The following is a 13,249-nucleotide window of genomic DNA, read 5'->3' on the forward strand; positions in this document are numbered from 1 at the left end:
TGCCCTGTTCATGGTAGATATTCAATGATTACTTGCTGAGTGAATGGGTGAACTTATGTGCATATCCATTCTGTCCAAAGCAAGAGTTTTCTTTTTAAACTGAGTAAGTTTGTATGTGCATATGTAATACATATGTGACAAAAAATTGTGTGCCTGGAATATAGGAGGATTTTTGTATGTGTTCCTTTTTGCCTTCTAGTTCTCCTGAGTAGCTCCCTCCCCTATGTCCCTGCCAGGGCCTTAGGTCTTTACAACCAATTGGTAAAATTATCCAGCCCCCACCAAAGCCTGTCAGTCAGCCAGGAAAAGCAAATGCATTGCTTTAGTTACATCCTTGCTTTCCTCACAGATCACACTCATGTTTCTATAAAGGTCCTTGGGCTGATTTCATCCTGCACACCCGTACATTCCTTTAAACTCTCTCTAGGAGGTATACTGATTGGGTTTCACAGGCCTGCAGACAGGCAGGTTACCCCTGTTAGCCCACCCCAGCCTCAGTCAGCATTTTCACAGAGTGGAAATGCTTTCCTGAAGCATTTCCTGAAGTTCTCAGGAAAGCTTAGGGTCTTAATTTGGGAGAGGATTGCCACTTCCAGAAAGGACAGAAGTCACCCTTCTCACTCTAAGACTAGTCTCATAGTCTGTGTGTGTGTGCTTTACAAAAGCATGCATTTAATCACAATAATTTGACTTCAGAAACGACACACCTCGCACCTCAGAGAGAAGAGTTCAGTGCCAGGACTTTGGAGCTTAGTGGGTCTCAGTCTTGCCACCCGGAAGACCCCAGGTCTTCATCCCTTTGAGGGAGCTGGAGGGTCTTCTTCTAGACCCTAGTCAGGTCTGCCTGCTGCCACCTAGAGGATGCCGATACCCTCTTCTTCCCCACCTTGCCCAGACCTTTTTTTTTTTTTTTTTTTTTTTTTTTTTTTTTTTTAGGAGTTTAGCTTTTTGCCCAGGCTGGAGTGCAATGGCACAGTCTTGGCTCACTGCAACCTCCGTCTCCTGGGTTCAAGTGATTCTCGTGCCTCAGCCTCCCAAGTAGCTGGGATTACAGGCGCCTGCCACCATGCTCAGTTAATTTTTGTATTTTTAGTAGAGTGGGGTTTTACCATGTTGGCCAGGCTGGTCTCTAACTCCTGGCCTCAGGTGATCCTCTGCTTCGGCTTGCCAAAGTTCTGAGCTTACAGGCATAGGCCACCCCTCCCAGCCCAGACCCTTTTTGACCCTTTGTAAGGGATAGTGGGCTGGAAGGAGCAGCTAGGAGTCCCCCAGTTACTGCAGGGGAGGGAAGGAACTAATTCCTCCCCCCTCAGAGTAGAATCAGTCTCCTGCAGCCTAAAGAACCAAGTAAACAGGACAAATAAAGACTCTTCCCTTTCTCTTTCTCCTCTACTCTCCTCTTCCTTTCCCGACCTCTCCTCTCATACTCCTCCTTATACTTTGGGAGTCCCAGAAGTCCATGCAGGGAGTCATCTCTACAGGCTTTGGCCCCAGAGTCACTGCCTGCTTAATCAGAAGGGTGATGGGGACAGAAAACTATTTTAAAAGCTCCACTTAAAGCCCCCCCCCCACAAAAAAAGAAAACATAGTAGCAGCTGTTAAGGCAAACTGAAATGTTTCAGATCTCACACCCAGCCCCTCCAGAAGAACAATATTCCTTTTTTAAATGAGATAGAACAATGATCAGGACTCAGAGTGTGTAGGGGAGAGGTGGGACAATGGAGAGGAATCTAACTTGTTTCTAACAAAAACAACCACAAAAAAGTCAAACTGTGGTTGTCTCTGGAGCAGTTCTGCTATGAGTACCTTCTCCTTTTCCCAGTATGCTCCCCATCGGCCCCCAGGAAAACATACCCCAGGATCCACATGGGAAACAGGAAACCCAGAACTTGCAGTTCACTCAGTGAGACGTCTGATTTGAAGCAGGAAACCTGTGAGCCTCAGTTTTTTCACCTGCCTGCCCCACCCACCTCACAGGCTATGGCCCAGAAGGGCTTCGCTATTTGCTAGCACTTTACTGTTTATAAAGAACCGGAGTGGTGACAACCCAAAGGCATCTTAGCGCGGGGACCTCCGCAGCCTGCAGCCTGCTGCCTTCTTGAAGTTCTCTAGGGGCTACTTTCGGAGTTGCCTTTAAAAAAACGAAACCAAACCCCAACTCAACAGTGTTGAATCAGCTGCTCATTCTAACTGGCCCGCCCCATGTGATCTACAGCCACAATCGCTAACAGTCACCCAGGGACAAATTAAGGAATTGAAAATGCTGAGCTTGAGAAGTAGAATTCCTTACACTATTTGGGGTCGTTAATCACCCAGCAGAAACAGCAAGCAGGGAAAGTAGCCGGAGGGACAGAAAGACAGTGTAAGTCTGTGCGCTGGTGCTAGCGGGGCTCAGGTGGTGGGATTCAAATATAGATGTCCATGCATGTCAGATGTACTCTAAATGCGCACCCAGCCAGCATAGTTGACCAATCCCAGGAACCATTAGGCTTCCCTGATCACCCCAGTTTGACAAAAGAGGAATGTGGTCTCTGCAATTAAGAGACTTGTGCTTGGTTAGGTCGTGAGTCAATGGCCCAGTGAGTCTACTGGTCCACACCCATGTGCGGGTGTTTCCTGAGAGGCACCCGAGTGTGGGGGTTGGGGGCTTAAGGGTGGTGTGTGTGTGTGTGTGTGTGTGTGTGTGTGAGAGAGAGAGAGAGAGAGAGAGAGAGAGAGAGAGAGAGACTGACTTCTGTGCAGACCAGGAAGGGTGAAACTTCACGAAAAGCCACCTTCCGGAGAGGGGAATCCTGACAAATTCAGTCTCTCCTGGAAACGCCAGGAACCCTGGCCCTGGGGTTGGGTACCCTGGCAGGAGATTTCAAGAAAGACGCGCTTTCTATAAGCGCCCGCCTATGCCTGACTCTGATCCCTTGCCCTTTCGGAACCCACGGGTTTGGGCCTGGATCCCCCTGCTCCGGGGGCGTCGCAGGGCGGCACTAAGGCACCGAACTCCTCTCTCCTCCGTAGTCCTGACCGTGGGGGGGCTTCCGGTAACACTTTCTGGCAGGCAGGCTCTGGGGCACAGGGCCGCACTAGAACCTGCCCGGATCGGCTCTTCGCAGCTCTATAGTTTTAGGGACAATTTATTCAGTGAAGCTTTTCAGACAATAGAAAGTTCTGAGGTTTCCTGGACGTTGTGTTCCGGAGGCGGGGCCGGGACCCGCTGACGGCAGTTTCCGAGCCCTGTTCTCCCTCCCCTGCCCCCTCAGCCGCCGGGCAGCAGAAGGAGGAGGCCAGCCTACTCCTGCCCCTCGGCCGGACGAACCGCGGCTGCCGCGCCCGTCACCTCTGCACCTGCCTGGCTGAGGTGAGATGCCTGGCGCGCACGGTGAGGGCGGTGCGCGCAGGCCAGCGCAGAGCTGTAGGGCCTGCCCCGGGGTCGAGGACTTCGAATGACGGGTGGGAGAAGGGCCTGCGAGGCTGGCAAAGAATCACCCTCGGGGGAGCGGAAAGGACATAAATTTTTAGGTGACCTAGGTAATGGTCCTAGCTTTGCGGCTCAGGAACCTGGGACCATTTAACGTCAAGTGGTAGCGACGTTGGTTTCCTTATCTGGAAACCAGAATAACACTGTTGCCCACCCTTCCAAGGTGGGGATAGCTCCCAGATCGGAGATGCAGTCCGGTGGGCGGCTAGGGAGATGTAGAACTCAGGGCAGGAAAGAGCAGGCGCGCTCTCAGCTGCTTTAACCCATCCTTCTTTAGTGGAAAAAAATTTAAATTTAAAACAGAAATGGCCACATAAGGACAATTCAGATGAAGGGCAAGCGGGCTGACGTCGCGCACTTGGGTCTTTCCTGGAAAGACGGCGGCGCTCTGGGAGAAGCCTAGTCCTCCGGCTTGTCCCAGGACCCGCCCCAAAGGGCGCTGGGAGCGCGGTGAGGACGTGGCGGTCCCCTTGCGCATCTCACTCCAGAGACAGGTTCCGCAGAAAGAACCCTCCATCTCGGCCGCTTGGCTCCAAGATAATCTCCTGGCGAAAGCTTAGAGGCGGCCAGCCCCTCCCGGGGACTCAGCCCCTAGATTCAGCTTCTTCTGCCGCAAAAAAAAAAAAAAAAAACTCCCAAGCCCTGCGAACTCGGAGCGCGCCTCTCCAGGCTTCCGGCGTGGGAGTCCCAGCTACACTTTTGAGTCCTTTGCTTGGTCCGCATCTATCCGCTCCTCGATTACGGAAAGCGCAATGAGGACGGAGGGAACTGTGGCCTCACGTACCAGGCCTATGTAGTCCCCCACGTGGCCAGGTCACAAGGAAGCAATTCCACAATTAAGAACCCCGCTAACCTCTGCCTGGAAAACGTGGTGCTGATCTAGGTCTCCCAAGTAATCTGAATATCCCCAGTCCTTCCGGTAGAACAGCTAGCCTGAGAGCAGGGAAAATTGACCAGGAGCCTTCAGCTAGTCTTCTAGCTTTGAGCTAGAGTAGGGGAATGGCGACTTTGTGGCTTCTTCACGGTTTATTGGTGTGTATTTGGTGATTCTACAGATCCGGATCAGCCCCCCTCATTATTTTCCTCACCATGTACACCCCGCGAGCTGGGCAAGTCGGTGTCTCTAGAAGAGCCTCAGGGTTCTGAGTCCCTTGGGGGCGCGCAGAAATGGTCAAGGCAAGGTTTCTTCACAAGCTCTGAAGCTATGCCCTTCTCCGCTGCGCACCCTGCAAAATGCACTGTTGAGAACACTTTGGAGTTGGGCAACCTGGACTGCGTCACTCCCCCCGTCTTTCCTCCCCATCTCTCCGCTCCTCCAGATGCACCAGAAATCGGCACTTTGATCTTGCAAGGCAGCAATTTATATTTCTTTAATTTTTTTCCTGTAAAACGATGATTGGACCGGGGAGAAAATAATGCAATTCCGCGGGCACAGAGATGAAGAGCGGCTGTCTAGGCTGTGCCGGGGCGAGGCGACGGCACCGTGCACGTCTGTTTCCCCGGGTTTGCAGTTCGCATCGCCTTCCTCTTCGCCAGGTTTCTGCACCGCACCCGGCCCCCCCACCCCCGCCACCAACTTTGGTTGTTTTTTGTTCTCTCTCTCTCTCTTTCTCTCCCCTCCAACCCTCCCTCCTCCCTCTCTCTCTGTCTCCTCTCCCTCTCCCCCTCCACCGGGGAACCAGTCGACCAGTTTTACCCTGGGCAGGAAGCTGGGCTTTATTTGTCTTTGACTAAGAGTTGCTGGGCTTACGGTGGGGGCTTGGGGAACTCAGGAGGGAAAAGTCAAGGCTGAGGCTCCAGTTTGGGGAAGTGAATTGAAGAGAGGGGAGAGGAGCTCAGAGAGAAAACCATCTGCTGCCTTGGAGAGGAAAACTCAAAAGCCCTGCACCCTCTTCCCTAATAGTGGAGGGGTGGGGGCAGCCTCAGACTCAGTGAGTGGAGGGCCAATATTAGCTAGTTCTCGCTAGTCTTTCCCGCCACTCAGAGCACAGAGATTTACTGGAATAAGTCTGATGTGCAACCTTTCTCAGCACTTTGCCTAATAACCTCAAATTGGATTAAGATTTGGGAAAATATTAACTACTTAAAGCGCCAAACATCTCGGCTTCCCACTAATTTCTCCCACCCTCTCGCTAAACCCAAGGTCCCCTCCCTTCTGTGCCTGGGTCAACCTGGCCAAACTCCCACTGCTCCCGGCCCTGCTGGATCTTCCACTTCCTGGGGTCCTCAGCCTCTTAGCCCTTTCTCCTGATAACTACATTCACTTTCTACACTCTGAGATGTCTTCTCTTTGCTCTCTGGCTGCCCAGGGCACTCTGTATCCAACACATCAGTGTTTGAGAAAGGAGTTCAGGAGGCCCACCCCTACCTGGCCTTCAGTCTGCACGCTGGTTCCTCCAGCCACATCCTTCCTCCCTTCCCCCACTCTCCCTCTTCCGAGTCTCCTCAGGAGGCTGCTTTGTGCTGGGAACCCTTTGCCCAGGCCTTCAAATCCCAGGCAGTGGGCCACCCTGGCTCTGCTATACGTGACGTGATAGACTTGCTCAGAAGACAGATTCTAGAACCCCTAGTCCTCTGCTAGTACCTCAAATCCTGACAGTGCGCAGCTACTTGGGGAAAATGGGCCAAGGTGGGGGCCATTGATACATGCCCCAGACAGAGGTGTGGCCAGGGTCTCAGTAACTGAGAGGCAGTGCTAACCACTTTCCTTCTATTTTTCTTTCCCTTTTTTCCTTTCTCCATTCCTTTTCTTTTTTCCATTCCTCTCCTTCTTTTTTTCTTAAATTCTGTCTTCTTCCATTCCCTGTCATGTTTGCCTAGGTTTCGTTAGCCTTTCTCCGTTCCATAAGGCTGCAATCCACATTCCTCAGGCCCACAGAGGCTGCTAGGACACTTGTCCACCGGCATCTCCAGCCCTAGAGAGAGCCCGTGGCGGGTGCTGTGGGGAAACTGGCAGCAAAATAGGAGCAGCTGGTGTTAGAGTCCTCAGGAGCCTCGCAGAGCCCGAGGCCCAGGTGAGGGTCTCGGTGACTCCACCTTGCACATACCTTTCCTTTGAGCATCTAACATTTCCACTCACTCGCCTTCCCCACAGTCTTCCCCGGGAGATAGGTGCCAGCTGGGCTTCCAGTCATAGGTTTAAAAAATTCGGGAAAAATAGATGGAAAGAAGACAAATGGGGGGGTCCCTGGATGATAGGAGAGGCTGCCGCAGTCAGCTGGCTGGGTGAAAAAATGCATCTGTAGCACTGAGGAAGCTCCCCCAGGGGGCTGAGTTATTAGGGAGGATTGGGGGAGATCCAGGAGCTGCACAGGGCAGTCGCCTGGACATCTGCACCAAGGAAACTCGGGCAACACCACCTTACCTCAGAGTTTTAATGAAGCGTTTGCACAGAGCAAGACGGCCAGTGAGACTGGATTTGCCATCAAGGGGAGAGAAAAAGTAGCTCAAGATAAGAGGCTGCCAACATTCCACTGAGAGACCCAAAATGGGGAAAATGCAGGAGTAAAGAGGGGAGGTCTTCTTGCATTTCACCCTCTTCCCATTCCCTTCTGGATCCCACAGGAAGCAGTGGGTTGGGGCCTGGTCCAGGGTGTCCCAGGGACTAGCTTCTTCCCCTCCACCCCCAAAAGCTTCCTTTACTCCCGGCAGCCCAGGAGGCCCTCCTGGCCAGCCTTTGCTGGGGCAGGTGGGAGGGGTCTGGACCAGGGGTGGGAAACAGCCAGACCTGTGGCCTCTGCCGGGGGAGGAAGCTGCAGCCACCCAGGCGCTGAAACAAGACCAAACTCACTCCTCTAACCGGAACTCTTCTAAGCCCAGAGTTCTAGAGGGATTTTGCAGCATCGCTGCCAAGGTGCATCTTTTGAGGGGTGGGGCGGGGACTTTGATGGTGAGTCTGTCTCTCTCTCTCTCTCCCAGCTGTGTTTCCCAAGGCTGGTCTGTGGCTTGACAGGAGCCCTTCAAATTAAGCCAAAATCTTTTTTCTCCCAGGCTGAGGTTTTTCCTGTGAACTCTGGGGTGCTGCTCACTTCCACTTGGTTCCAAGGACCTGTGAGGTTTCCCTGTCTTTTTTCTCTCAAGAGGAATCTGATTTACAAGTCCTCAGCTACTCTAATAAATAACTGACACCAATAAGTGCTCGGAACCTTAAGACCATTTCTTATTTGCATTTCAAGTGGATATGAGGTGTAGGGATGACGATTAAAATAAACAGAGGACCCCTGAGTTGAGCCCTGTGTGTGTGTGTGTGTGTGTGTGTGTGTGTGTGGAGTTTGGGGGTGGGCGAGGGGAAACTCAGTTTGGAAACATTTGAGGGCCCACCATAGGCAGCTGTGTCACACTAGAGGCCATCACAGAGTGATGGAGATAGCTCCCATGCTGTATTGACACACCTTATCCTCAGGGAGCTCCCAACTGGCATGTGGAGATGGTCGGCTTGGCACTGGCTACAGACCACCACTGTGAGGGCAAATTCTACTTAAGACATAATTGCTGTTACCAGCCTACAAGTGGTGGGGGATCCTCAGCCAAGAGATTACTGGTGGGTGGGGTTAAAGGTCCGGAAGCCTTCAGAGAACAGGTGGCTTTGGGGTTGAGCCAATAAAGGGTAAAAGCCGTGCAAAGGCGGATGCTTTTGAGCCCAAGCTGACTGGAGACCGAGAGAGAAGGCTGTCCAAGGTCTGGTCTGAGGTGAACATTGGGGACCGCTGAGCAGAATAAGAGCTTAGCAGCATGATCCCAGTTGACTGCCCCTAGTTCTAGGCGACTGCCTCCAGGATCCCTTCCCAGAAGCAACCGCTGTGGCTCCTGCAGTGATACGTGTTCTGTTGGGCACCTGGCTGGGCTGTGCTTTGAGTAATGTCAAAGTGCAGGACCCTGCCCCATCATCTCCTTGCTGGAAAGGATGCTTTGAAGGCCTCTCACGTGTATTTTAGATCGGGGCAGGCAAGATTTTTTGGCCATTGTAAGACAGTTCCATCAGGGCTCCATCTTTCCCTGCTAAGTTACTCAAGTCAGTTGCAACCAGAGAGAGCCTAGGTGTGCACAGAGAAGGGCTGAGGGTAGAGGCGCTAAGAATTCCAGCCCTAGAGTTTTTTCAGAATTTTACCTGCATTAAAAGCTGTGAGATCTTTGCCAAGCCGCCTCACTCCTCTGCACCTCAGTTTTCTCATGTGTAAAATGGGGCTGGTAATCCTAGTTCTTGGCTTGTAGAGCTTGAAGCGGATGACACAACTCCATGTAGAGCACTTAGCACGGGCTCAGGCATGGAGTAAAAAGCCCAGTAAATACTAGCTCTTCTTAATTGGTGCAGACCAGAAAGAGAGGATGCAGAATGAAACCTGGTGACAAGAGAAGGCTGTGGAAATAAACACTTACTTTGTTTCTCTCTGCCTCTTCTGGAAGGAGAGGCCTCTGGATAGCAAACACTTTCTGCTGCTTTCTGAGCTGGCTCAGTTCTCATTTCCTGTGGTAAAGGCGGCCAAGGATAGTCATATTGGGTGTTAGTGAAGCCTCCATCCACCATAGTGCCACTGGCCCTTGCCTCCCCTGAAGAGTCCTCAAGCCTCGCAGGCCTCTAATGCCACAGATATCATTGATAATTAGAAGATGGATTCATGAATCGTTACATTTTGGAAATTCCTTCATTCGCCTAGATTTGTAGGCTGTCTTACGAAACCCTTGGAAAGTATGTGAATTAAGCATTTTTCTTGGTTACAGATGGACAGCTTTCCTCTCCGCTGGCTTCCCGGGGTACCTGGCAGTGGGCCAGAGTGCAATACCTCTTGTGGCTGTTTCAACGGGACCAGCAGTGGGACTGTTTTGCCCGAACTCTTCCCCAGCAGCAGCTCAAGGGACTCTGGCAATGGTTGCCTCTCAGCAGACACCCACGTATGTGTCTCTGGTCTGAAAGTATGGTCAGGTTATAAAACAACATTTTAAAATTATATATATCAATCTATATCTACTAATTTACTTCAACCATTTGGAGGGCTCGTTTGGGGGCAACTATGTGTCTGATCTTGGTAATCACCTTAGTCTGGCTAGTTTTGGTGTCACCAGGGATGCTACACATACCACTCAGGAGTTCTGGACTCCTTCCCATTCCCTTTGATTTGGTTTCAGGTAGAAGAGGTAGCCCATGAGTTATGGGCCAAAGTCACAGAAAAGCCTCCCAAGAGCTAGCTCACACTCTGCCAGCTCCTCCAACTCCAGCTGAGGCTGTGGGCAGAGGGAAGATCAATTCCAGCTGCTCCAGCTACCCTGACCTCGGCAGGATCTAATGCCCCAGCCCCACCTGGGAGCTGCCCAGTTGTTCTGGTGTGGAGAGTGGTTTTCCACTCTCCTTGAATAATGGAGACTAGCCAGTGAATAACCATCCACTCTCCCTGAATGACCATTTCCACTGGTGGAGTGGGGAGGGGAGATTGAGTGTAAGGAGGCTGTAAAAATCCACATATGGATCTTTCTGGGTGATGGCTCAGGACTGGGTAAGCTTTTGAATTTCCACCTTGGGCATTTGGCTGATAGGCGGCCATTTATTAGCGACAAATGAAATTCAACCACTTCTGGAAAAACTAATTCATCATTAAATCAAATACCTAATGCCTCAATTCAGCTGGCTTGAGCTGCTGGTCCTTGTGCCCCAACAGATGTCAGGGCTAGAGACCCCTCTCCTCTGCCTCTTTTCTGCCAGCCTCAGCCTCCTCACCGCCACCTGGCAGAAACCTGAGGCACCCTCTTTATGTCCCAGGGTTGCTGCAGTGTTAGCCTGCAGGGTTACTGGTGCCTCTTCTCATGTGAGCTTTAGATAATTCTTCCTCTCAGTGGAAAAACTAAAGGGAGAACCGTGCTTAGCCAAGCACCTGCAAACCCAGCATGAAGCGAGAGATGGAGTCACATTTAGGGGGTAAACCTGGTAAAACTGGGGTTCCTGACCAGAAAGTACATGAAAGAATTCTGTGTAGAACTCATCTAGCTCCCGAGTTTTGTTTTTTTGGCCTCAGGCCTGCTGACTAAAGGGCAAAGGGGCTGCACGTGATTAAAAAGAAAGCAAGACAAACCCCTGCTTCTCCCACCTGGCCCCAGCATTTCTCACTGTCCTGTCTCACAGTCCCTACCGAGGATCTTGGGGCTTTGGAAAAAGTCCTAGTCTCCCCCAAGAACTGGGTGGCTCTCTCGAGAAGTGAGGGCTGAAAGCTGGGTACTCCTCATGTTTCATTTCTTTTGTTTCTTATGAGACCTTGACCAAGCAGGTAACCCCTTGCAGATAAAGGAGAGGAAGTACAGGACAGCCACATGAATTAAACTTCAAGAAGTCAGGGAGATCCCGGGAAAGTCATGGATTGGGGGCAAGAGATGCAGCAGGAAGGATGCGTGTTGATTTCTGCAGACCTTGAGGGCAATTGAGTGGGGCCAGGATGTTTCCCCACGTGCCTGTGTGTGACACCGTGTACCCGCATATGTGTTTTTTCCACATTCCTGTTTGATTCTAGAAAGGTCCGTGGATACAACAACGCCTGTGGTGTAGGAGGTGTATGCATGCCTGTGAGTGCCACCGGATAGACATATGGCTTTGTGTAGCTGCACATGACACGTGCATGACGCTTGTACTTAGCTTCCTATAAAAGTATATGGTAGTTGCTGATGTACCCATATCTTTTCCGGGGTGCACGTTGGGGCCTCCAAACTCGCTGGCTTTGGATTGGGGTCTATGTGGCTGCGAAGCAATCCCGAGCTCCTGAGAGTGCAGAATTTTACCTTCCAGCCCTGCGGAGGTAAGGCCAAGATGAGGGCCTGGAGGGCTTCCCAGGGAGCCCCTTCACGTCGCCCCGAGGCCTGCCTTTCCGCCTCGGTAACCTGAGGCAGGTTCCTCCCTCACACTCCGTGGGCTCAGCTCAGGCTCGAAGGTAGGCATCCTGCATCCTGCATCCTGCATCCTGCGAAGACTGGCAGGGCCTGAGCTGGAGCCTTGCATGGCGGGCGCGCACTGCAGACCAAGGTCGGGCTGCGGCGTTGTGCGAAACGCCGTGGGGAAAAAGAAGCTGGGCCTGGGGGAACAGGATTTCCTCACTTCTTGGGCGCGGCCCCTCGGGCCTGGCCACACAAGGCTCCCTTTGTGGAGGGGCCCTGCTCCTGAGCACACCGAAGTCAGCGAACAATAGGGTAATTTTGCGGCCCGCCGGGCCGGGCTCTGCCGGCCACACCGCGGCGGCCGAAGGCGAGGAAACCGGGTGGCGCTTTTTTATAGTCACAAATATAAAATTGGGGCTTCCCCCCTTTTCGCTCGCCTCTTGCCCCAGTGCCGATAGAAAGCAGATAAATTTATGAAGGGCAAGCTAAGAGAATAATTACAGGGTGAAGGCCGTGAAATTTTATTTCCAGTCCCAAAGGCAAAACCTGCGATTTTATTGCAAACATCTGGAAGGACCAAGGGATGGGCACGCTGCTGGTTAAAAATAAAAATAAAAGATTTTATTTCGTGAAAACAAAAAAACATCATTACAGACCTTTCACCCCCACGTACTTTAATTTTTTAAAAAAGTGTGAGGGGGTGGTTGGTTAACGACTTATGCGGGTCCCGCAGCTCTCTGCGACTTGAACGGACCTGAGCAACCGAAGGGCGTGCGGTCCGCAAGACTGGGCCCAGGCTGCCCCGCGGAACTGGCGTTGGGCAGGCGTTTCCAGAAGTCCACTCCCTCTCACCATCTCACCACGCCCGAGGGTTCCAGACCAGTTATGCCGCCCCATTTCATGCTCTTGTTTTGTTTTGTTTTTTCCTTTGGGGCGCCAATTTGGGAAAACATGTGAAAAACGGAATCGTTGGCCTCACATTCCCAGAAGATTCGATCCCAACAAATAAAATCTCAGGTCTGTCCAGCCCCAGGGTCGATGACCTTTCCTGCTTTGCTTAGTTGTAAAGTTTTAGGAAGCCCTTTACTCCGAGGATAGGGAAACTGAGGCATGGGCCATTAATCGACTTGCAGAAAGGAAGGCCACACAGTTTGGAGGTGAACCGGGTCTGGTCACTAGGCTCCACCTCGTCTTGCAGTCTAGAAGGTTTCTTCCCACCCCATAGACGCCTCATAATGTTTTATACCTATCTTGATGGGCGAATTCATTGTAATTCTCTCCCACAGGGTGTCCTGCCCACGTGTTTAGGGGAAGCCTAATATGTCCCACTGGCCAACTATTTTTAACTTTGTTTTCAATTACTTACTCAAAACTCCAAAATCAAAGCCGGCTGGTGGTTCATCTTGGTATTGAGGCATTAGCAGTGGTGTTTAAGGTGCTATTCAGCGCGGGGTAACGGGAGGAAAAGACAATATGTGGAGGATGAGGGCGCTCCATTTCTGGAAATGCCTATTAGTGTTTATGACTCTCATCTGATGCCGCATGACTCTACTCTTCCTTTGAAAAATCAAAATATCTCGACATGGTTAGTTTTAGGTGAACAGTTACTGCACTGCCTTTCTCTTTCTAGCTTCTGCCCTGCCAAGAACAGGCCTGGACCTCCACTTCCCCGTAAGCCCCTGCAGGTAGCCTGTGACACCCCAGGGCTCCTCAGACTTCCCGGGTACCTAATAACCTTCGCTTCCTTTTCAGGGACCTGCAGGGAGTAGTGACGGCAGACATCTTGCTTGGTCTTTGTCAATCAGTTTCAGGCCTAAAACAGACCTGAAATGGAATAATTTCAGGGTGGATCGCCTGCAGGATCCACTCAGGGCAAAAAGTTGGAGGCTATAGCAGGGAAAGCTAGGTAGTGCCTAGGGAAAACTG

General features: G+C 51.6%; 1 long non-coding RNA gene across 1 annotated transcript; it reads left to right on the forward strand.

Annotated features, from left to right (window-relative positions):
• The first annotated feature begins 3,236 nt into the window (after positions 1-3,236).
• On the forward strand, positions 3,237-4,309 carry LOC110568972 (uncharacterized). Its single transcript, XR_002479123.2, has 2 exons — positions 3,237-3,352; positions 3,750-4,309. It is a non-coding gene; the product is annotated as an uncharacterized LOC110568972 (long non-coding RNA).
• The last annotated feature ends 8,940 nt before the right edge of the window (positions 4,310-13,249 follow it).

This window comes from Aotus nancymaae, unplaced genomic scaffold (genome assembly GCF_030222135.1).
Source record: "Aotus nancymaae isolate 86718 unplaced genomic scaffold, 86718_ANA_hifiasm-v0.15.2.pri h1tg000007l, whole genome shotgun sequence".
NCBI lineage: Eukaryota > Metazoa > Chordata > Mammalia > Primates > Aotidae > Aotus > Aotus nancymaae.